The sequence below is a fragment of the Canis lupus genome, chromosome 24 (assembly GCF_048164855.1).
Source record: "Canis lupus baileyi chromosome 24, mCanLup2.hap1, whole genome shotgun sequence".
NCBI classification, from domain to species: domain Eukaryota; kingdom Metazoa; phylum Chordata; class Mammalia; order Carnivora; family Canidae; genus Canis; species Canis lupus.
In genome coordinates, this window is record NC_132861.1 from 35,272,755 (window position 1) to 35,299,034 (window position 26,280).

The window sequence follows — 26,280 nt, forward strand, 5'->3', positions numbered from 1 at the left end:
ACATTGGAAGCTGCACTTCTTTGACAAGAGAAACAGTCTACAATAGTGTGACAGCCAAAAACATCATAAGATCTATGTCATTACTGCCCAACAATCACAATGAAATTTCAAACCATTAAGGCAATCAATAGATTTATTGGCAGCAATGGTGAGGAATCAAAGAATCGCCTTAGATTATTTATTGGCTGGATAAGAAGGAGTATGTACTTTGGCTAATACTTCTTGCTGTTTTTACGCTAAGGTCTCTGGACAGGTGGAAATGGGAGTGACTAAAATCTTGGAACAAGCTACCTCACCTCACAACTTCAGCCAAGGCTCCATCATTTCTCGGGAAATCCTAGACAGAGCCCAATCTGCTACAAAATACCATCAAGGAAAAAAAAATACCATCAAGGGTTACCTGCCCAGCATCACTGTTTACTAGGACCCTTGATTATCATACGCCTAATACTGATGCATATTGATGCACATTTGCCTGTGCATACTCAATCTACTGTTGAAGTTTGTCCCTTCCAGGTTACAACAGTTCCACATTAAGATGATTGTCATGCAAGGATTTCAACCCATTTCCACCATGGACTTTCCTGCAGATATACCCATGAAACTCTGAGATCAGACGGCCAGAAAATTCTACTCCCATACCAGGCAGGGCCAATGCCCCTAAGTCAGCAGGAAGCAACTACAGAAGACAGATGTACTCCTTTCTATACCCCTTAAAGAATTAAGGGATGGAATTCTCAGAAGGGGGGAGATGAGGCAGGTAGAATTGAGTAATATTGGGTAACCATAAGAGGAAAAAAGACTGGGAACAGGGTGAGCCTGTCACCTGACAGGGTGTTTGTGACAAATGAGTAAATCCTGTGATAGCCCTGTGGTTTCTCATGGCTACAAGTAACCTGTTGCTCAAACTCCGGCTCACATGTGCACAAAGACCCAATTAACCTGTAAATGACCAAGAATGATGCCTCCACCCCTCCAATCAGGGATCCAGAGGACCAATCATGCATTTAGAGTATATGCAAAAAAAAAAAGTTAGACTGCATTTGGCATAGTAACTAGCATAGAGCATGCGTAATGACACGTACAGTTCTTGGAAGTCCTGCCTATTCTCACAACCCTGCAAAAATATTCCACCTCTTTATTGTAACTGCCCACAAAGATCAGAGCCTCACATCTACCTGGGGCAACTAACATTCTCTGAGTGTGCCCAGACTCCCTTCTCTCAAGTGTGTACTTTCACTTTGCAACGAAGCTTCTTCTGATGTACTTTACTCTGACTCATCCTTGAATTCTTTCTCACAGGGAAGTCAAGGACCTGGCAGCAGCTGGTGAGTGAAGTCTCAGGGCCTGAGAACTGTCCCAGTCTCCAGTATCAAGTGCAAATGAAATCACATAGCTATTTGTGACTCATCTACTACCAGAAGTGACTTCAGCTTGAGGAGAGGTAAGCTCAATTAGGCAGTGTGTGTGCAATTTCAGGGAAATGGGGTCTGCTTCTTAGAATCTACAAGAATGCAAGGCCTCTTGAGCAAAAGTCTGAGGGTGTTTCTTTTTTTAATGGATCACCTAGTGGGGCCTCAACACCCCTATTACATCTTTCCCAAGGTGGAAGAGCTGCTAACTGCAGAAATGACGTCAGTGCCAGCTTGTAATGGTGCTGACTGGGGATGGGCATGATCAAATGTTGCTCCGGGTGATGTTTGGCTCTCTCTGGCCACCTTTCATCTGGAGCATCTCATAACACTTTACAGGAGATAGTTAATTATACTTCCTGAGGCTTTGGGCAGGAACATGCATCACAGACTGCACTTACGTCTGTGACTATGTCAGAAGAAATGCTCAAGGACTAATTACTTTGCATTTGTATGTATCATCTCCTTTCACATGGGATCTCAAAGCAATTTCCCAAGGTAAGTAGAAGAGTTAATTGCTTTATTCCTGGGAGGTCTATAGCATACATATCTAGGGCAGAAGGGTCTAGTCACAAATGATGCTTTCTGTTCAGGTTGACACTGGAGTCCTCCAGAGATGAGAACCCAAAAGAAGGATAGTTAAGAAAAAGGCGAAGCATTTCAGGTGTGCCCTGTCATGGAATCATAGGATGTTAGAGCTGGATGGACCTCTAGACATCATCCAAATTCATGCTATCCAATATGGCAACCCTTGGCCATGTGGGACCACTAGACTTGAACCATGCTGGTCCAATTGTGATGTGTCATTAAGTGTAGCCTACACACCAGATTTTGAAGAGTTAATACAAAATTGGATGTCAGATGCCTCACTAATAATGTTTACATTAATTACCTGTTGAAACAGTAATAATCTGGATATACGGGGTTAAATTGGATATAAATTGACTTGTTTTTTTTATTTTTTAAATGTGGCTGCTATAAAACATTTAATTCCATGCTTCTCACATTGTATTTCTATGTAACAGTGCTGATCTAGATTACTTTCCTCATTTTAAACATATTTAATCCACTGCCTAAAGAAAGGAGAGTCTGATCTGTCTAAGGTAGGACTTTTAGCAGAACTAGGATTCAGTCCTAGTTTTCAACTCTAGGTTTCAACCCACATCTCCTAACTTTGCTGATCAAGCACAGATGCACATCATCTCAAGGCACTGCCCATTATGCTTCAACAAGCAACTGCCCCTACCTCTCCAACACATCACCTTGTAAGAGTTGACACCATGAAGGTTCTGACAGAGTTTGCGTGCCCTCTCCCATAATCAGAAACAATATGATCCCCAAGCCACCTCAGGGAAATATACTCTTTGAAAGCAGTGTGTCTTAAACCTGACTCACTCCCCTGACCCCCCATTCATCTGAGCAGCCTCTATCTTACCCCAACTCATGCTCATAAGAAGGTTGCTACCTAAGGCCTCTCCAATATAGAGATTCTAGAACCAATAGTACAGTCTTCTAGTGCCCTCTTGTTCAGCCAAAGTTAAAGTCCAAGAGCTCACCTGCCATGGTGAAACCAATCACTCCCTCAAAAGTCAACTGCAGACCATCTCAGCAATCTAAACTTTCCAGAGTAATGTGATAAGAGACAATTAAGCCTTTCCTTCTCAAAAACTCTGTCCACAAGCCTGATATAAAGAGAATTAACACTTGGGCAATTCTTTTTTCTCCACTACTGGATTTTCTTCCTCTGGATGATCCTAAAGAAGGAAAAGTGACAGCTGAGCCAGAGAGAGCTGTTGGCCTGATATTCCTAGATGTCCAGAGTTCCACCATCTCAAGGGTGACCTCATTTTCCTAAGTTTGCAGTTGGGACAGTCAGGCTAGTGCTTTCCAGGAGCCTGGGGGCAGATCCTATATTGCCTGAAAGGAAACAGCATGGTCTTCCCATCATCATCAGGTGGCCTTCAACAAGGAATCAGTCTTCACCTTATTTTTCACTTGGAAGAACAAAGCACTTGTGTCATTGGAGCAATCAATGTCATCCACGGCCATCAAGCCCACTCAACTGACAAAGGAAGAACACTAAGGAAATGAGTCCACATTGAGAACATCCATTTCTCTGAGGCCCTCGGGTTTACCCTTGAATAATCCACCCAGTAGATGAGTGGGTCCTCAATTGCATAGCCTCCTTTTGGGCCCATCTTTCTCTTTCCACCACTTCTAACCCATCTTCTGTTCACCAGTGTCTCCAGGTTTTTTGTGCCTGGAACCACACCTAATACTTTCACATGCTTGATCTTACCTATCTTCTCATTAAATGCTATCAGATAGATTCACTTTATAGAAACCTCTCATTTAAATTACCCATTAATCCTGAATGCCAGACCTGACATCTTGATCTCTTAATTCCTAGGCCATAGAGTTCTCTTACACTAACCCACACCATGATCCTCCCTCAGTTCTATCCAAACTAAAAAGAGCTTGCACATCAGTTATCTTCCCTCTAATCTGAGATATTACACTGCCTGCATTCTCTAAGACAATTGTGGGGGTTTGGTTTTTTTTTTAAGATTTTATTTATTTGAGAGAGACCATAAGTGGGGGGCAGGAAGAGTAGAGAGAGAGAAGGAAGCCGATTTCCTGCTGAGCAAGAAACCCAAAGTGGGGTTCCATTCCAGGACCCCGAGATCATGACCTGAGCCAAAGACAGACGCTTAACCAACTGAATCACCCAGGAGCCCCTGTAAGACAATTGTTTTTGAAGCATTGTCCCTTATTTTAAAATAAAGAGTTCCTCTCCATGGACAGGAGAGGGGCATAAGCAGAGCATAAAGAAAATGTTTGGTTCAGGGTGGGGTTGCATTCAGAGTAGTTTAATATGGCCAGGAGTAGGGTGTGGTTGGGAGAGAAGAGGGGTATCCCCTGGGGTGACTTAACCAGACAGGGAAGGCCAGCAAAGAGGAGTAAGGCCCCTGCATGCCAATCCTGGTGAGCTCTGCAGCATTGGCTGGAGCACATCATCTCAGACTGCAGGGTGGGCAGACACTTGTAGGCACAAGTTCTATAAGTGTGCATACTTTTACTTTGTTTTCATTTTCCACATGATAAGAAAAAAAACTTGCACCTTTTACAAGGTCACCATAAGACAGAACAGTTAGTGAGCTGAGTTCTTGGGTCATGCATAGCTCTGCCACATTTCCAACTGGTCCAGATACTGTTCTCTGTGATGTAGTGGGCATGTACCCTTCTCCTAGAGTTCTCGCCTCTGCCTGATGGATCGTCATGAGCTCAGCCTGGATCTAGTGGCCCTCTGAAACCCCACGGCCTGGGCAAATGAGTTCTGTACACCATCCTTGGAGAAAGTTTCTGTTTTCCCCTAGGCAACAGTATAATTGCCTGCCTACAAGTACTCCTCCTCGCTGGAGAAAGGGTTCTGCTCATTTTTCATTGTCAGTTATTTCCTTTGGCTTCTGTTGGATGTTAGTAATTGTACTGGTTTTGCAACAGTTCATGAACATTAGGAAGATGGTATCACTTATATGTGGAATCTAAAAAAAAAAAAGAAGAAGAAGAAGAAGAAGAAGAAGAAGAAGAAGAAGAAGAAGAAGAAGAAGAAGAAGAAAAAGAAAGAAAAAGTTTCACTCAGACCCAGAGAGTAGAAGAGTGGTTGCCAGGCACCAGTGGGAGCAATAGGGAGATATTGGTAAAAAGATATAGATTTCAGTAATAAGATGATTAGGTCTGAGGATCTAACATTAGTGTTACAATAACACTGTATTGTATTTTGTACTTGTAATTGAAATTCACTTAGAGGGGCACCTGGGTGACTCAGTCGGTTAATCATTCCACTCTTGGTTTCTGCTCAGGTGTCTGGGTCATGAGATTGAGCCTCTCCCCACCCCCCCACCCCACCTCCCCACCTCGCCCCATCACCGCCCCCCTCCTTGCCCCAGTCAGGCTCCAGGATCAGCAGGGAGTCTGCTGATAAATCTTTTTTAAAAAATTTACTCATAGAGTAGAACTTAAATATTCTCACCAAAAAATAATAAGGTAAATATGTGGGGTAATGGATGTGTTAAATAACTTGATGGGGAGTAGAATTCTATCACAATGTACATATACCTTAAATTATCATGTTGCATACTTAAAATGTCTTCCAAGTTTATTTATCAATTATACCTAAATACAGCTGGGGAAGGGGTGGTGGGCAGAGAACATTAGAAAGGATTTCATCTGACTCTTCACTTTGACTTTGAAGAAAGAATTTAATTGACTCAAGCTTCAATTTGCTCGTTTGTAAAATGAGAATAATGATGACAATTTTATAAGATTATCCTGGGTGCTCAGTAAGATTATATATGTGAAATCCTCAGATATAAACTTTAATGTATAATAAGGTTTTAATAAATACCAATTGTCCCTCAATTTAAAGTATTCTGAATCTTTCCAACATGAATTGGTTTGTCTTATGCAAATATATGTGTCAATCATTCTCATTTTTTTAAATGCTGCTTTTTCACTTTGTTATAAAAATCCTTCCCGCACTATCAAAAAAGTGGTATATTTTGTTAGAGGACTTTTAGATGGCCTTATAGTATTAAAAAAAGGCTTTCTTAAAACTGGTCACATTTTGTCCATCTTCTTCCACTGTCATTTTTGGCCTCCATCTTCTTGAATTCTATCTTTGTCTTTGTTTAAAAGTAATGAAATTAGGGACACCTGGGTGGCTCAGCAGTTGAGCATCTGCCTTTGGTTCAGGGTGTGATCCTGGGATTCAGGATCGAGTTCCATATCGGGCTCCTTGCAGGAAGCCTCCTTCTCCCTCTGCCTGTGTCTCTGCCTCTCTCTCTCTCTCTCATTGTGTGTGTCTCATGGATAAATAAATAAATAAAAATCTTTTTAAAAAATAAAATAAAAATAATGAAATGAAATACTAGGACTCATTTCCTAAACTCTGGAATGGCTCTCTAAATTCTGTCAGACTGGGATCCCTGGGTGGCGTAGCAGTTTAGCACCTGCCTTTGGCCCAGGGCGCGATCCTGGAGACCGGGGATCGAATCCCATGTCGGGCTCCCGGTGCATGGAGCCTGCTTCTCCCTCTGCCTGTGTCTCTGCCTCTCTCTCTCTCTGTGTGACTATCATAAATATAAATAAATAAATAAATAAATAAATAAATATAAATTCTGTCAAACTTATATACCCCTACTCTCCCTCCCTTATCTCTAAGGAATTTGTGAAGTGCACAGCTTGTCATGTGCAAGTCAATGAATATCTCTGAAAAACAGAAGAAAAAGTGAAGTTTGCAGTTCTCAACGTTCAGACACTAGATGTTCAGAAGAGAGTGATGAGGATTGTGCATGTATTGCCATGTGCACTCACCTTTAAAGTTGGAGGAATCTGCTGATATGAATAGATTTATTTGTTGGAGATGTGTCAAACTTGCTCTGCACAAAAGGGTTAATATGTCTTCTCAACATTTGAAATCCCAAAAAATATACTGTCACAGGGAAGGCTGATGGTCTAGCGTTGCTCATGAAGGAGACCATGACAACATAACTTCAAGTTACTGCATGTGTCTGGGGGGTAAGAAGGGAAAGACAGGGCAGCTGGAGCCATGGAGTAAGTTCACTGAAGAATAAGGGGGATTTTCTTCCTAAAGACAGGTGAGGCAATTGGGGTAGAAGGAATGGGGGAAGAGGATGAAAGAGCACATGCTCTGGTGGTGGTAGCACATTATGGAGCTATAGCCATAAGAACATGAAGTCGATTGGAGTCCCCCACTGAGATATCTGAGGACTTGAAAGTGTATGGGACTTCATCCAGTTCCTCTGCAAGGAAAGTCAAACAACTCAGTATGTCCCTTCTCATCTTGATATTATAAAACTAGACCTTGTTTTTGATGCAGAGATCCTCTGCTTTCTGAGCCCCAAGAAGCACTGAATGAAAAAGCTAACCAACAGAAATCTTGTTTGCCAACTGAGATCAGGTTGGTTTTATTTGGAGGGAGGGTTCTGGAGAGAGGTACTGAAAGACTTACCTCCTTTTCTGCCAGAGGGGAATACAGAGTCCTGCCATCTCTGAGAGACTAGAGTAGGGGCAGAACAGAAAAGGAGCTCTGTGCTCCTCACAGAGCACAGAGGACAGACAGTGGCTGAGAGGGAAGCTGGGTTGGAAAGATGGGTCAGGAGGAAAGTCAGGGAGGAAAAAACCCGGAGGAGGGCAGCACAATGGGAAACCTGCCAGCAGGGGGCGCTCCAACTGCCAGGCCATAGCCCTGACGCTAAGTGTAGCATCAATCAGGCTTGGCACAGATTGTGCTGGCGGAGGGTGGAGGGGGTGTAATCCCAGCCCTGTAGGATTTAAGGAGCAAACAGTGGGGCACCGAACCTGCTTCGCTGGTATGTGCATCGTCTTTTTTTTTTTTTTTTTTTTTTTTTTTTTAACACAGAGAGAGAAACAGAGACATAGGCAGAGGGAGAAGCAGGCTTCCTGTGCGGACCCCGATGCAGACTCATCAAGGATCTCAGGGTCACGACCTGAGTCGAAGGCAGATGCTCAACCGCTGAGCCACCCAGGTGCCCCTGTGAATCGTTTTCTTATGCTGCTTTCTTCTTCACAGTTAGCACTTTGTTTCCCTCTCTAGGGTAATTTAAGGAAATAAGCTTAGCCCCTTCCCACTCTCCTTCCAGGCCCTATTCAAATTCTAAATTTGGACCTTTGGGCATCCAGGTATTCTTTCAGTATTTCCTCTGTACTAGCATTTAAAGGATCAATAGTATCAAGCTCTCTTAAATTCAGTTTAGAATCTTTCTCTTTTTTACTATCTTTGAATGTAGAATAGATTGTGCTTTATTATCAATGTTGTTTGACCAGCAATGCTATCACATGTTGGTGGGTAGGGGCAGCAGCTATGATAAAGTTTTAAAGAGACATCTACCACATATGTCTGGGTATCTAGGGATTTTTTTATTGCAATTAACAGAAACAAACTTTGACCTAAGGAAGGAAAAAAGATGTTTTTCATATGAATACAGTAAAATTGATGTTTTTCATATGAACACAGCATATGAAGGAAGAGCTGAACAGGCTCACATCTGTAAGGATAAGTGGGTAAGTACTATAATTACTGCTTCTCTTGAACATGACAAATGTAGGAGGAGATATTCCCCCAAATGAAAGTGGTACTTTTGATTAGAAAATAAAGTAAAAGATGTTGGCAGACCAAAACAACATAGAGACACAATCCAGTCAAATTCAAACTCCTCCTAATGAGTAGGGATTTTGCTTTTTTAAAAGTGCCTTACCTATCCTTCTAGCTTCCTATGCTAGGTGATTTAGAAGGAAAACTCAAAGGGCCCATCTCTTATAGGCAATTTTCCAAGACAATGTTAAATAGCCACTCTCCTTTTCTTCTCCTTTGGGCTTTGTATTACCCTTATTCATTTTCCAGATGCACACAAATCTAGATAGGGTATTTAGACAGAAAGAAAGAGAAGAAGAAAAGAAAGAAAGAAGAAAGAAAAGAAAAGAAAAAGAAAAGAAAGAGAAAGAAAGAAAGAAAGAAAGAAAGAAAGAAAGAAAGAAAGAAGAAAGAAAGAAAGAAAGAAAGAAAGAAAGAAAGAAAAAAGGAAAGAAAGAAAGAAAGAAAGAAGAAAGAAAGAAAGAAAGAAAGAAAGAAAGAAAGAAAGAAAGAAAGAAAGAAAGAAAGAAAGAAAGAAAGAAAGAAAGAAAAGGAAGGGAGGGAGGGAGGGAGGAAGGAAGGAAGGAAGGAAGGAAGGAAGGAAGGAAGGAAGGAAGGAAGACAAAACATCCTGATTAGAAAAAAAAAAAAGTAAAACTATTTTCTATTCATAGATAGCATGATCTTGTACACTAGGGAATCCACTAAAAACATTATTTGAACAAACAAGTTAGCAAAGCTGCAGGATACAAAATTAATATACAAAACTCAATTGTATCTCTGAATTAACAATAAACATGCCAAAACCGATTTTTTTTAATTCCCTATACAATAGAATAAAAAAATAAAGCACTTGGGGAAAAAAATTTACCAAAGAAATGGAAGTCTTGTACACAGCAAACTATAGAATAATATTGGAAAAAACTAAAGAAGTTCTAAATAACGGGAAAGGCATTCCATATTCATGGATCAGAAGACTTAATATTGTTAGGATGGCAATACTCTTCAGACTGTTATACAAATTCAATATAATTCTATCACAATTCCAGGTGCTTCTTTGTAGAAAGTGACAAGCTGATCCTAAAATTTACATGGAAATACAAGAATCTAGAATAGCTGAAGCCGTATTAAAAAATAGAAACAAAGTTGGAGGACTTATCATTCCTTATTTCAAAACTTACTCTAAAGTTATAGTAATCATGGGGCACCTGGGTGGCTCAGTCAGTTAATCATTCAACTCTTGATTTAGGCTCAGATTATGATCTCAGGGTCGTGAGATGGAGCCCCATGTTGGGCTCTGCACTCAGCAGAGTCTGCTTGAGGTTCTCTCTCTCTCTCTCCCTTTGCCCATTCCTTGCTGCATATGCACTCTCTTTTTCTCTCTCCTTCCTTCTGAAAATAAATAAATAAATCTTTAAAAATAAAATTTTAGTAATCTTGAGACAGCGTGGCACTGGCATAAATATAGGCATTATAGATCAACAGAAGAGAAATGAGAACCCAGAAATAAATCTTTGTATTAATGGTCAATTTATTTTCAACAAGCATGCCAGAATAATTAAATGGAGAAAGAAATCTTTTCAGCAAATGATTCTGGGATAGTTAAATATCTAAAAGCAACAGAATGAAGTAGCACACTTTCCCTAAAACCATACAGAAATATTAACTCAAAATAAGTCATAAACCTAAATTTTAAGAACTAAAATTGTAAAATTCTTAGAAGAAAGCATGGGAGTAAATCTTCATGATCTTGGATCAGGTAATGGTTCCTTAAAAGACAGAATGCCAAAAGCACAAAAATAAATTAAATAAATAAATCCTCATTAAAATTAAAAACCTTTTGGCTGCAAAAAAAAAAAATACCATTAAGAAAGTAAGAAGACAATCCCCAAGAAGGGGAAACATTTGTAAATCATGTATCTGATAAGGGACTTATTACCAGAATATATAATAAATCTTTACTACTCAATAATAAAAAGACAAGCCACTTAAGATATATACAACATCTGAACAGACTTATCCCAAAGAAGTACAAAAATGGCCAGTGAACATATCAAAAGATGTTCAAAGCAAAACAAAAATTAGCCATTAGACAAACGTGAAGCAAAACCCTAAGAGATATCACTTCATACCCACTAGAATAACTATCATCAAAAAGACAAACCATGACAAGTATTGTCAGCAACATGGAGAAATTCAAAACCTAACCTGTGGCTAATAAGAATGCAAAATAGCACAACCACTTCAAGAAACAGTTTGGCAGTTTCTCAAAATGTGAAAGATAAAGTTACCATATGACCCAGCATTTTCACCCCAAGGTATATTCACAAGAAAAATAAAAACATATGTCCATACCAAAATAATTGTACATTTCATGTACAATTTCATTACATGTTCAATAAGAGATTTATTCATAGCCAAAAAGTGGAAGCAATCCAAATGGCCTACCAGTTGATGCATGGATAAATACGATGTGCTATGTTCACACAATGGAATGTCACTGAGCAACAAAAAGAAAGGAAGTATTGACACACGCTACAACACAGATGAACAGTGAAACATTACGCTAAGTGAAAGAAGCCAGTTTTTTCCCAAACCACATATTGTATGATTTGATTTATGTGAAATGTCCAGAATAGACAAACCTATAGGACAGAAAGTAGATTGGTGGTTACCTAGACCTAGGAGAGATAGAGAAAAGTGAGGCATGACTATGATGGGTACATGTTTCCTTTTGGGGATGATGAAAATGTCCTAAATTTAAATGTGGTTGTATTAGTCTGTTATGGCTTCCATAACAAAATACACAGACTGGGGGTGCTGAAGCAACAGACATTGTTTTTGTTTGTTTTGTTTTGTTTTGTTTTGTTTTGTTCTGAAGGCTGGAAGTCCAAGATCAAGATATCAGCCAGCAGGTTTGGTTTATTCTAAGGACTTTCTTTGGCCTCTGTGTCTTCATATGTTGGCCCCTTGGTGCATGGGTTGTCTGTGTTCTAATTTCCCTCTTCTTATAAGGGCACCAGTCATATTGGATTAGGCCTCATCCATATGATCTCATTTTTTCTTAATTAGCAATTAAAAGTCTCCAAATACAGTCACTGAGGTTGAAACTTTAACATAACAGTTTTAGGGGCACACAGTTCAGTCTATAATGGTGGTGAGGCTACATCGAATATACTAAAAACCATTAAATTATGTAATCTAAATGGATGAATTTTATGGCATATGAATTATATCTCATTATATCTTTTGTTTAAAAAGGGAAATTGGGTACACCTTGGTGGCGCAGTCAGTTAAGCATCTGACTCTCGGTTTTGACTCAGGTCTTGATCTCAGGGTTGTGAGATCAAATCCCATGTTGGCTCCACACTCAGCACAGAGTCTATTTGACTCTTTCCCTCTCCTTCTGCCCCTCCCTATTCTGTGCCCACACTTTCTCTCTCTCTCTCTCTGTAATGAATAAATAAATCTTTAAAAAATAAAAATAAAGAAAAAGAAATGGGGAGGCCCTTAAGATTTTCAAGAAGGAAGGTAAAATGATCCTATCCATTTTATAATAAATTTTCTGGAAGCCATCTCTGGGATAAAAGTACAAAGAGGCTAGAGACAAAGTGGACAATACAGAGATTAATGCAATAATCCAGATTGGATGCTCGGAGAGTCTTAACTAGACCAGAGGCACTAAAACAAGAAAGAAAGGAGAAGACAAGAAGGATTTGGGCTGGTTAAATGCAACGCCCTACTAGAAAACATCTCCATGGGCAGGTTACAGGCTGACTCAATGGACAGGTTACATAGACCATTGGAGTGATATTCAGGATTCTGAGAAGTCTCCAGGAGCCTTGAAGACCTATCCAGTATCTGCCTGGAATCTCCATATTGCTTTGTTTTAAATTGTGCATAAAGCTTTGAATGAAATAAATTCTTCACTTCCGTGTTACTCAAAAGGAGTGGCCCATTAAATAATTACCATTCACTAATGCATTTAGCACAAATAATTATGAAGGATCTGTTGATCACATGGCTGGCTCCAGAAACTGTGACAGTCACAGGTACTACTGAAGGGAAGGCAGGAACGAGAAATGCAGAGCATGTGTGATGAAGGGCTTACAATAGGCTCCCTATGTGGACGCTGCAAAGGGAAGGGCACAAACAGCTCAAGGAGGAAAACAGGAAAGGGCATGGAACCATGTTTCCTAGGCCTTGCCCTATGCTGCATTGGGAAATTGGTGCAGCCTTGATTTAACACAGAAGGAGCTTCTGTTTATTTTCTATTATTTCTTGTTTGGAACTTGATTTTCTAGTATATTTCACTATTATAGTCAAAGTCCATTACAACCAAGTTGGATAATAAGGTATCTACATAAGGTAATGCTTATTCTGTGTTCATGGATGCATACTGAATATGCTTCTTTCTCTCTCTCTCTCTCTCTCTCTCTCACACGCACACACATACACACACGCACACACACACACATATACACACACATGCACACATACAGTCACTCCGAGAACACTTGTAGAAGCACATTTGTCTCTGAGCCCCTAGTCTTCCCTTATACAGTCCTTTCTCTCTTCTATCAAGAGCTTGACCTCCTCCAATCTTCTCTTCCTCCTACCTCTCACCATCTCCTTTTTTAAAAAAAAAAATGGATCCTAATCATTTAAAGAGAGAATTCGGCCCAGGGAAGCAGAGATTCAACACATAAAGACCTCCATTTTGTCCAGCAGCTCCATCACTAACCAAGTATATAATCTTGGGACTCTCTTCTATCTCTGACCCTTGGTTTCCTCATCTATAAAATAACTATAACATCACCTGCTTCACAGGGTTGTTTTGAAGTTTTAATGAAATCAGAGGTATGTTGGGTTTACATCAAAATAAAGAGGTAGGTTGGGTTTACATCCTTCTGCATAGCAAAGGAAACTATCAACAAAACTAAAAGGCAACCTACAGAATGGGAGAAGATATTTGCAAATGACATAACTGGTAAACGGTTAGTATCTAAAACGTATAGAGAACTTATACACTCACCCAGAAAAAAAAAAAAAAAAACAGAGTCCAATTAGAAATGGGCAGAAAACATGAACAGACATTTATCTAAAGAAGATATACAGGTGGCCAACAGACACATGAAAAAATGTTCAACACCACTAATCATCAGGTAAATGCAAATCAAAACCACAATGAGATACCACCTCACACCTGTCAGAATGGCTAAAATAAAAAACACAAGAAACAAGTGTTGGTGAGAGTGTGGAGAAAAAAATGAATCCTGTGCACTATTAGTGGGAATGCAAACTGGTGCAGTTCCTCAAAAATTTAAAAATAGAAATAACATATGATCCAGTAATTTTGCTACTATGTATTTACCCAAAGAATATAAAAACACTAATTTGAAAAGATATATGCACCCCTATGTTTATTGCAGCATTGTTTACAATAGCCAAATTATGGGCAACCCAAATGTCTGATAGATGAATGGATAAAGAAGATGTTGTATATATACAGTGGAATATTACTCAGCCCTAAGAATGAAATCTTGCCATTTGCAAAAACATGGATGGATCTAGAGGGAATAATGCTAAGCAAAATAAATCAGTCAGAGAAGGACAAATAACGTACAGTTTCACTCATATGTGGAATTTAATAAATAAAACAAAGGAAAACAACAACAACAAAAAGAAAAACAAACCGCAAAACGGACTCTTAATTATAGAGATCAAACAGAGGGTTACCAAAGGAGAAGTGGGTGGGGGATAGGCGAAATAGGTGATAGGGATTAAGGAAGGCATTTATCATGATAAGCACCAGGTAAAACATAGAATTACTAGGTCACTATATAGTACACCTGAAATGAATATAACACTGTATGTTAACAACACTTGAATTAAAATTAAAAAGAAGGAAGGAAGAAGGAAGGAAGGAAGGAAGGAAGGAAGGAAGGAAGGAAGGCAGGAAGGAAGGAAGGAAGGAAGGGAGGGAGGGAGGGAGGAGAGAGGGGGAGGAAGAAAGAAGAAGGGAGAAAGGAAGAAAGAGAGAAGGATGGAAAGAAATAAGAAATATGAAAGTACATACATGGTTCTATATAAATATAAGGCAGTATTATTTCTCCCTTGCGTATTACCACCTGAACCCTTTTACGATTTTGCAGCATGGAAGGGTAGCCCTGAGCCAGGAGGTGGAAAAATATTGGGGATGAGGGCAGGAGGTTTTCTAGACTCCTCAGGGATCCGCACGTAAGCAAGTGCCTCCTTTCTGCCAACATATAAGACACACACATACACACACACACACACACACACACACACACACAAGTTTTTAATCCCTAAAACTACTCCAAATTTTCTATTCAGGTCTCAGGGGTGCATTTTCATACCATGCTGGCTGAACTAAGAAGTGGAAACTTCCCAGAAAGTCCTATCCACCGCTGTCCAATTTCAGATTTGATAAGCTGGATAAACCTCCACGATGGCTGTTTCATTTGTGTTGCACCATCTGGTGGACTATGCCTGGAGGTACAGGGTCTGCTCTGGAATTGCCAAGCAGTGGCAGGACCTTCTGGTCATGGCCTCAGTCAGGGCACAAGGGGAAGGAAGACTAAGGCCCAGGAGGCTGCAGGCTAGTCAGCCTCTGTAAGAAAACAGGCTCTATGGTAAGCAACACAAGAGACTCTAACTCATCTTCCTTGAACATGTAACAACCTACAAGTAGTTGAATCGGCCCCTCCTACCCTTACACCCCAGAAGGCTGGCGGGTAAGTCCTTTGCAAATGATAGCATTCATCCTGGTTCTTCTTACCAGAGTATAAGCCTCTTGAGGGTATGACATGTCTTCATTGTTTCTGCACCTTCTCCTTGCCCTTCCATGCCTGCCTCTACACACACACACACACACACACACACACACACATACACACACGCACACACCCCAAACTAGACTGAGGACAGGACTCAGTGCTTCTACTTACATTGACTTGAGCAGACAACCTAAAGAGAATTAGATTTTAAGTGAAGCTCCCTAGCTACCTGATGCTGTGCACCCTTGGAGTATGTATTGATTACCTTTCCTCACCTTCCACCTCCAGTGAAATGGGGACACCAGCACTCAATGATGACCTAATGAGGTCACAATTGTACAGCTAAGCAATAAGTTTCATTCAGAACCCAACTGGTCTATCAGCAGACACCTGCAAAATGCATACTCTATGCCAAGCATTGTGTGACATGCTCAGGGCAAATGAGTAGAAAAGAAAGGGGAGGCAGAGAATAAGACCATTTTGTCCTGCCTTCAAAGAATTCATACCCCCTCCCTTAGGAAACAAGATATGTTCACAGTACGTAAGAGCAAGCTAAGAACTATGAATAATGAATGGGCTACTTGGCCGTAACTGTCACAGCAGAGAAGAGACTGGGGTGGTCATTGAAGAACTCAGGGAGACTGAGTGTACACTCATGTCTACCATCACCCTGATAACCTAACTGAACATTCTGCTGAGTGTAGCACCTTCCAGAGTGGCCTGAGGTCTCCTGATGGGCTCAGTATTGCTGCCTCTAGACAACTCATGTTTCTTCCAGGCCTTTCCCCTGCATGACAGGCAATTCCCATCTTATCTCTACCTTTTCAAGTTCTATTCATTCCTCAGGCCCTACTTCCTGCTCCACTAGGAAAGTCTTTCCCAATCACCCCAGGTCACTGATGTACTCTTCTTCTCTAAATGCATAGATACCTTGAAATCTGTATCACGTGACAAAGCACACACTCCTAATCTTATATTTTCCAACACCACCTATGTGTATGCCTTTTGTCCTTAACTAGGCTGTCAGTTTGGTAAGGGAACAGGGAAGCTATCTCTCCAGCAGCCCCACAGCACCTAGAAGAGTGCTGAACAGGTAGGATAGACTCAACACACGCAGATTCCAGCTCTCTGGGTCTCACAGAGAAGGGAGGCGCCCCCTCCTGGCTGAGGAAGCAGCTGCAGCCGGGCTCCTGGGAGATGACTCAAGAAGTCGGGGGGGGGGGGGGGGGGGGGTGGAGAAGAAGGGAGGAGGAGGCCCTCCCAGCTCCTCTAATGCAATTGCACCCCCTGCCAAGAGGCCATTAGTGGGACCTTCCTCATTAACCTGCCTCCCCTCCTACTCCAAGCTGTGTGCTTTCAGGACTTCTTTTCTCCTCTTTCAGACTAATACCCACTTGAGCTGGTGTTCACCTAGACACCAACAAAGGAGAGGAGACATCACAGTTTGGCTTGCCTCAGGCTCCAGAGTCTTATCCTGAGATCCAGGGGCTTCAAAGAGAGTTTCTGTGGAACTCTCTTAATGGGCCCTCTCCCAAAGTACATTTCACAAAATAGTGGTCTTGCTGAAAAGCAGTTTTAAGTCAAACATGTTTAGAAACACTGAGTTAAAAGAATTGGGACAGAATTTTCTGTTTTGTTTCATTTTCCTGCAGAAAGTTCCAGAGCTCTTAATGGGCATTATAAGTCTCCAAAAAGAGGCTGGAGCACATCACTCCAAATGTATTTGGCCAGGGAATGGTTTTTCCAAGATTGCTTCCCACAGAACACTTTAGGAAATGCTGGTTAGGGCTTTCCTTTCAATCTTCTTGAAAATTCCCCACAAAGGTTTCAGAGCTACAGCCCCCAAACATTTTCCCTTTTAGAAATTGTGATACACATATTGATACATATATATAAAATAAATTTCTCTGAATACCAAAGTAAGACCTTTGTGACAGAAAATTTGGAGAATGAAGAAATATACAAATAAGAAAAATCTAAAACCACAGCAAAGTGAAGAGCGTTCCAGTCCTGTGAGTATTTTCTACTGGAAATGAGGTAATCCTGCAGACTTTCTGCTACTTGAAGGGGCCTTCCCAGATAAAATCTTGTCTTTTTGTCCCACAGCTCATATTTGAACTTCCTTCTCCATTTCACCTATTGAATCCTGCTGAGCAAAGATCACTTGCTCCCTGCATGGAGCCAACATGCTCCAGGCCTCACCAAAATCAACACCCTCAGAAATAAAAGCAACTATAAAATCTGAAGGTGCTATCAACATGGTGAAATCACCAACAGGCTAAAGGAGAGCTCCAGAGCGCATGATGAGATTGTCACACTTTACCAGGCACTTCCAGGCTATCTAATTTAATGGAGCAAATTCACAGAAACCAAAAGATTTCCAGTCTGAAGAGACCAAGAGGATAAAGAAGGGGGACTTCTCTTTTTGTTTTCCTCATGGGCAGAATAAAGAGCTTATTACAATATCTAAAGTCACTTCCAATGTGAGTAGTCAATACAATTATCATTGCTAAATTATAAGACCAAAGCTACTATCTTGGTAAGTGCCTAAGAAAAAGTAGCTCCAATGGTAAAGAAGGCTGAATCTACCATGTGCCTCAAAGTAAGTTAATTCCCTCTCCTCTCCACCTTTTCATCTTGCTTTACCCAGAGGAGATCATATTTCCAAGGAAACCATTTAGAAGATAAAGAAGTAACCAAAGCATAACACACAAGCATTCTGGAGAGTCTGTAAAAGGAAAACACACATAGCTGCCCCACCTTGCTTGGAAGGAGCTCCTCCTTCCCCCGCCCACCCACCCCTACCCCTACCCCTTCCCCTCCCCACCCATGTTCACCACCATTCCAGGCCACCTCCCACTGGAATTTTCACCTAATCCTTCAATAATATTTAGGCCAACTAGGAATAAAAATATTAAATGAGATAATATGTAAGTGCCAAAAAAAAAAAAAAGAAATTAGTCGTTGTTATTTTAAGTATACGTTTTTAAGACCGTATAATATTCTAAGGCCTGGAAATCAAGCAAAAGAGAAAATACAGAAGCAGTGTTTGGCTTTAGTAACAGGACGTTAGCCACCAGGCAGGATCTCCCTGCAAAGACCACTGTGGGATGTCACTCTAGAAAGGCAGCAGCCAGTATTATATACTAGCAGTGCTACTATTCAGTTCCTTAAAATATCCACCCCCAAGATCAGTCTACTTGATTTGGAAATGTCTCTTAAATCTCTTTTCCTCCCTCGCAGTCAGCACACACAGTGTAATCATTGCAGTTCCAGCAGTCCCCACGGGGCTACCTGCCTTCAGCCTTCCTCTAGCCTATCCAGTGCCATCAAATTAACCATCTTCATTTGCCACTCTGATCTGTGATCATCTTCCTCCCCAACCTAAAATCCTTCTCAGTCTCCCAGTAGGTATGGAATTCAATCCAAACTTCAGCCTAGCTGCTCTCTGCAATCTACCAGTCTCCCCCACTTCCCTTTCACTGCTGGCCATTGGCTGGACTCAACCAAAACCAAGAAGGTTATGCAGCCCTTTCCTGCAGCCTCCTGTGGCCCAGAGCAGCTGTAAAAGGAGAGGGAGTGAACCTGAAGGGGAAAATAGAGAGTAGTCAACACAGACACTAACATAAGCTTTTAAATGTAGAAATGTAGAAAATCGCACCCAAAAGTACCCAGGAAAAAAAAAAAGAGTTAATATTCTTATAATCTTGAAGTTGGTCTTTCTAGCTTGGGCTAGACCCTGGCAGTTTGTCTCCAGAGCCCATGCTTTATATATTTGTGTATGTGAATATACACAAATTAAAGCAAAGGATTTTAAAAGGTTAAAAAATCAAGAAGTATGTTGTAAAACTCCAAAAACTATTTAATTTTAGTAATAAGGAAATTTAAATGCGCATGTGACACTATTTTAATCTGTCCATTTGGCAAAGTTTTAAAATAATCTATCACCCTAATATCATCCCAGGTATGATTCAATGGGCAGAAGTGTACACTGATAAAACTTTCTTAGAGTCAGTTGGGCAGCAAATATCATAAACCTTAAAACTTTTGCACTCTTAAACTTAAGCCTAAGGAGTAAATCATGAATGTGCACAAAGGCTTAGCAACAAAAATGTTTAGGGCAGAAGAGTTTAAAATGACAAAATGTTAGATATAAATTAATATCCCTAAAAAAGAAAATAGTTAAATAAATTACGATACACCTATATAACAAAATATTATGCAACCGTGAAATATGATATTCTAAAGATCGTTCTGACATGAAAAGATATTCAAATATACTGCTGAAAGAAAAAGAAATTTAAAAAATATTGTGAAAAGTGCAATATTGCCTATGCTAAAATATGCATTTAAAAAGGTTAAAGAAAAAAAATAAAAAATAAAAAGAATCATGTAAAATGTTATCAGTGGATACCTTTGGGTGACAAGATTCAAGCGGCTTTTATGTATTTCTTTGTCGTTTATCTATACTTTTCGAATTTTCTGCATGAAATACTTTTATAATAAGAAAAGCACAATAAAAACATTGTGAATTAATAGAAAACTGCTTCTCTTCTATGCAGAGTGATTTTTGTACCTGATCCTGAGCTGCCAAATGATGCTGTCCAACCTGTCTGTGTGCTGTATGACTCCAGTAGGCACATTCTCTGGGAAGTTGGGACTTGTTTCCAAATAAAATATAAAATAATAACTACTATATTTCAAAATAATTATTCCAAGGACAGGAAAGGGACAACATTCGGTATAAGTGACTTCATCATATCAAATACTGGCAGCGTGAGGCCAAGGACACTGACCTCTTCATTCACCCTTCTGAGCTGCAACCTTTAGACCAAGCGGCTTTGTACCAAAACTTCCAATGCCTACAAAATCCTTTGTGAAACTAAACCACAGAAAGAAAGAACCCTTGTCTAGCAGCTAAAGGCAATCTGCCAATTTATTTCCATCCTTCATCTAATTGTCAGTTAGCCAGCTAAGTGAAAAAGGTAACCAGAGACAGGAGAGAAGGCTACTTACTGATAACAATGATAGATAAGTAAATAAAACATTCATAAGAGTTGGTTCTCTATGTCTCAGACCCATTTTATGTGCCTCTCGGTGGTAGCAGTTTAAAGAATCAACGTTGCATGAAAAGAAATGGACAATGGGACAAAATAATGACACAGGATGCAGATATGCATATCACAAAACTAGGAATATGATATGAGGAGGAGATACCTGGAGGAGAATTGCTCCTTGGCTAGACCTTAATCTTCCAGTACTTCTAGAAGAAACACTGTCTACTGCTATTTGGTAAAACCTCCCAGGTGAAGCTGACCACACTATGGCCTACAGGGTTGAATCGATGTGTATTTGCTTTTACTTTTGCATTGAGCTCGGTATTTCATATTTCATAGGTCAGAGGCACGTGGCAAACCTATGTTAAATAGATATCCCCCGAAATGTGAGAAAAGATCATTTGAAGCTAAGAAAATGATTTCTTCTTTTTGGTATTCAAGTGCCATATGCTCCAGTAGAGGTCAGCCTCTCACAATTGATTCAAGGACATGAAGAAGCCCCTCCCTCCGACCTTATCACCTTAAAATCCTCCCCTTCTAGTTAATAGTACACTGGAAAGAATCCCACAAATTAAAGTCATTACATGATAACTGAGGGCAAGTTATTTAACCTTTCTAAACTTCAGTGTCTTTGTCTATAAACAGGGGAGCAGATGAGGGGAGCATTTTAGAAGTCAAGTTATGTGATAGGATCTAGCACAATATCGGATACAAAATGCCTGTGAATGTAGTTTCCTTGCCTTTTTCTTTCTTCCTTAAAAATGTCTTCATTCCACCCTACAAAGGTCCCAACTGGCTTGCATTCACACTGAGTTATCAATCACCAATCGTAGATCCCTTCTTGACAATTATTTCTAAAAGGAAGAGAGAACTGAGTGCTAGCAGGAGACAGAGACAGAAGAGGTGGAAGTATGGAGGGGCTCGAATGACCTAGAAAGAAAACAGGATGGTGAAACATGTAACAATATCACCTACTATTAGTTCGCAGAACACCAAAATTAGACGAAAAGATTTAAATCTTTAGGAACTAGACATACATACTGAAGTCTAGTTATTTTATAAAATATCCTTAAGGTCAAAATCACAAAAGCTATTAGAAGACAGGTGTTAGAAGCCCTGGGCCCTTGCCCCAACCCCCCTCCACGACCTGCAGGAGCTGAATAGCACACTCACGAGCAACAAACTTAAGCACGTGGTTTTAATCTCCATCCTGTCACGGAAGCTGCGAGACCTGAGACAAATTGGCCAATGCCACCAGGCCTCCTTTCTCTCCTCAGCACAATGGGGATGACAATGACTTACTCATGAACTGCTGAACAGGTAAATAAGATAATAAATGTAGGACATTTAGCGTGATGTCTGGCAGTTTGGGTTCTCAAAAAAGGAGAATGTCTATTAATTTTTTTTTAAGATTTTATTTATTCATGAGAGACACAGAGAGGCAGAGACACAGGCAGAGGGAGAAGCAGGCTCCCTATAGGGAGCCTGATGCAGGACTCAATCCCAGGACTCCAGGATCACACCCTGAGCTGAATGAAGGCAGATGCTCAACCACTGAGCCACCCAGGTGCCCAAAGTAAGTCTATTAATTATCTGTGTAGTTCTAGAAAGGCCTCCTCCCTGAACATCCGTTTCCTCATCTCTAGAAGGGGGAGCAAGGAATTGAGAGAGAATTTCTAGGGTCCTTCCAGAACAACAACAACAAAAAAAACAATAAAAACAAAAACCAAAAAATGTGTCTGATTCTCGTGTGGAGGCCCAGCCCCTCTCGGGTCAGCTCTCTCATGGAGCCGGGCAGCTTGAACTCAGAGACACAGCCTACAGTCCACAACCTGAGCTCTGACAGCTGCTTCCATCATACAATAGGACAATGTGGCAAAAGAATCCGTGAGAGAAAAAGATTCAACTCAGGCCAATTTGAAGGAAAGACTTTGTCAAGATCATTTTAAAAACGAAACGTGACTTCCTCTTTTTTTTTTTTTTTTTTTTTGTTTAAGGTCAAGCAATGAGAAGGAATACCAAGCTGAGCTTAGTCTCCAGAGGCTTCTACAGGATCACATGTCTCTTCAGAAATGCCATTTTAACTGATGTAAGTGTGAAGGAGTTAGAACCCCAGGGATTAAATTTCTGCTGAAATACACATGTTTCTTGGGGGAAAAAATGAGCTCTTGACCCAGGGAATGCAAAGCCTTTTGGAAAACTCTTCTAAGCCTGATATGGAGGGTATCAGATGCCACTGGCCTTTCAGAGCCCCCTCCATGTTGTAGGCTAGCATGAGATCACACCTGGCCGTGCTGGCCTCGGGGCCGGGGCTGGGGGGTGGAGGGGGGTGGGGGGGGACACCTGTCTTAGCTTGTCTCACATATACACACACACATTCTTAGGCCTGGGAACTTTTTTCCCCCACAAAGACATATTTTATGACTACATTTGTATTTTTATGACAAAACAATCCCACATTCGTCTGAGAGGAAGTGAGGTCTGAGTAGTCTGAGAGACTGGACACCTGGCCTCTGCCAAGCCAGCCCTGCCTCAGCTCCACTCACCTACGAGGGGAAGTGCTGCTGGGCGGGGGAGACTTCTCCTCTGAGAGTGGGTCTGAGCCTGAGTGTTCGCCCCACTGGTCGGCCTTCCCGTGAGCAAGTCAGCTACAGTTGGTCACATCATATTGGACTCTCATTCCCTTCCCCAGGCAACCACATGATCTGTTGTCACTGTGCAGGAGTTTGCATTTTTAAGAATTGTATGTAAATGGAGTCCTACAGTATCAATTCTTTTTTTTTTTTTTTTGTTCTGGCTTTTTGCCTTCAATATAATAATTTTGAGATTTATTCATGTTGAGTGTATCAGTAGTCCACTTCTTGTTGTTGCAGCGCTGAACTCCAGGGTATGAGTAGAGTACAATGTGCTTGTTCGGTCACCTGGACACGGATGGATATTTTGGTTGCTTCCAGTTTGGGTCTAAAACAAATAAAGCTGTTATGAATATTTGTGTACAAAATTAAGAGTATTTGACTTTCAGAAAGAAAGCTCCAAGTCCCACATGCTATCTTTCCTCTCTCTGCTTCAATGTCTTCAGCTACCAAAAAGGTGCAACACATCCTCCTCCCCAACTGCTGTGAAAATTAAGTGGCATAAAGCATGTGAAGGTGTTTTATAAAGTATAAAAAACTCTCTACATGCAATATTAATATTCTAATCAGTACATATTCATTCATAATCCAGTAGCTACTGGTCAAAGGTAATGGGAGGATTATTGTGTGCATGAATGTGAGTGTGCGTGTAAGTGTGTGTGTACAGGAAGGCACTCTGCACAGACCAGGGTGAGATGAAGAACAAGTGCAATGCAATGCCCCATCCCTCAAAGTACCCACCACTTATGTGGAGCAAAGGTGGTGAGCACCTAAAAAGATGAATAAATGACCCTAGACAGCAAGGTGCAAAGATATCCCTAGGAAGCACAGGAATCTGCACCCTGGACAGCTAAAACCAGAAAGCAAGACAGAACTATGAACTGCAACAGTCGGGAGGCCTTCCTGGAGGAGGGGAGGTCTTCTGGTCCTTAAGCATGGCAGGAGGACACAGTGGGTGACTCATTCTTGCTCAAGGATCTGCCCACAGCCCGTTGTCCTGAGTGAGTGAAGAAAGTGGAACCAGAAGGGGGCCCCTGAAGTGCTTATAGCATACATCCTTCTCATTGCAGTGAGGCCCATACTTAGCAACCTTCCCATGCTCTTTTCTGATCAAAAAAGGCCTGTGTTGGGCACCTGGGTGGCTCAGAGGTTGAGCATCTGCCTTCGGCTCAGGGTGTGATCCTGGAATCCTGGGATCGAGTCTTGCATAGGGCTCCCTGCAAGGAGCCTGCTTCTCCCTCTGTCTGTCTCGGCCTCTCTCTCTCTCTGTGTCTCTCATGAATAAATAAATAAAATCTTTAAAAAAAAATTTTTAAAGGCCTATGTCATGTTGCTCCACCTGATGATATTCAGTCCTGACTAGACAATAGATAGCCAGACAGAGATGAACTCTCACACCTCCCTGCCTGAGGTACAAGGATGGTCTGCAGCCTCAGCAGTCAGTAGCAGCAGGACCCTTCAAAAGCCAGAGTGAGGGCTGGGAAGGAAAAGAAAAGAGCTAGTTAGAGATCTATAAGGAACAGAGAGACTCTTCCAGGCTGTGCAGCCAATATCTAGCCATCTCCTCCTTACACGGGAGATGGGAGATGCCTTCTCTGAACAGGATAAACAGAGAAGCTCTAGAAACAGGAACACCAGGCAAAGCTCCAGCCAGAAGCCAGGTGCTGTCCAGAACACCAGTCACTCGGTGAAAGTCTGGCATAGCCAGTGGTGGGCACCACACCCCCACCTTGTCCTCAGTAACTCCCAGAAAGTGGCAGCCAGGCTTACAACCCCAAACTAAAAAGCTCCTCTCTGAGGCACCTGACAGGCCCAAGAAGGGGGAGGGCCAAAAATACCTATAGATATTGATGTTTTATGACCAACCAATTATCCGATTCTTATTTGACTATCCTATTGAAAGACCCAGAAATCAAACAGCAGAGCCCACACACACAGCTACTCCATTCAGCCTTTGAGTACTTCACCCTTCGTAAGACAACCAACAGGTACCTGAGATTGGAGAAAAGCCTATCACACAAAAGACAGATGAAGAAAGACAATAAAGGTAGTAGAAGACAACATTTTAAAGCATATTAAATATAACATAAGAGATACAGGTAAGGATGACACAAGAACCAAGACCTCTGAAGCAAATCGAGTACTATTTGTTACAGAATAGAGAGCCACGTGAGAAAGAAGACAAAGTTTTAAAAATAAATAAATAAAAAGAGATCCTGAAAACTTAAACGTATGCTGGCAGAAATTTAAAAACTTGAAAGGGTTAGAACAAAAAGTTGAGAAAAATCCCTACAAGGAAGCATCATAAGAAGAAAAAGAGCTAAGAAATACAAGGCAAGAATAGAAGAACATGAGACGGTCAATCCGAGACATACATGAGACAGAAGGCAGGAATCCTAGAAAGATACAGAAAATCGAGGAGTTCAAATTAAGAAATTTTCTTAAAACTGAAGTGTTTTCAGATCTAAAGGACCTGACCGGGCCATACTCCGTCACTGAGAAAAAAAAATCCACCCCCGGTACTTCATGTGAAATTTTATAATACCAAGCTCACAGAGGAGACTGTAAAACTTCTAGCAACACCAGGAGTTGGAAGACAACTGTGCCAGTTACTAAGCTATTGCCTCTCAGCCCCAGTCCACCCACAGCGGGGACTCTGCCAACCCCATTTCTCCTTGGCTAGCCGGCTTCCTGTCAGAGCACGTCAATAGGTGGCCTGGAGAGAGATTGGAAGTCTGCACAAGGAATGAGCACACGCTCGCTCCTGTTGCCTTCTAGGCCGATCCACATCATCTCTGTCACAGCTCTTCCCCTGGCCGTGATAGCAGACCAATCTCCAGGTTTTGAGTATTTTATTTTTCTAGAACAGTCCAGAGCCTACCTCCTGCCACCCTTCAGAGATCTCAGCACAGGCTGGCAACACTTCCCCCTCTGAGGTCTGACACTTAGCAGCATGAGGCTCCTCCATCGAGCTTCTGGGTTCTAATTCTCCTAACCCTTTCTCTTTTCTTGCTTTCATTATGCTTCCTGCAGTTACTATCTTTCTGTTACCTCAGTGTCTGCTTTTCACTTCTTCAGCTGGCAACACCTGAATTTGGGCCTGGCAATACTGATTTTAGGCTTTCTGCCTCCAGAACTGTAGAAGAATCCATTCCTTCTGTTGTCCAAGCCACGAAACTTGTGGTCATTTGTTATAGCAGC

At 41.2% G+C, this 26,280-nt stretch overlaps 1 long non-coding RNA gene across 1 annotated transcript; it reads left to right on the forward strand.

The window, feature by feature from the left end:
- Nucleotides 1-1,104: 1,104 nt before the first annotated feature.
- On the forward strand, nt 1,105-18,108 carry LOC140616494 (uncharacterized). The gene is made up of 4 exons (XR_012016963.1): nt 1,105-1,226; nt 1,303-1,444; nt 7,858-7,984; nt 17,496-18,108. It is a non-coding gene; the product is annotated as an uncharacterized lncRNA (long non-coding RNA).
- Nucleotides 18,109-26,280: the final 8,172 nt, after the last annotated feature.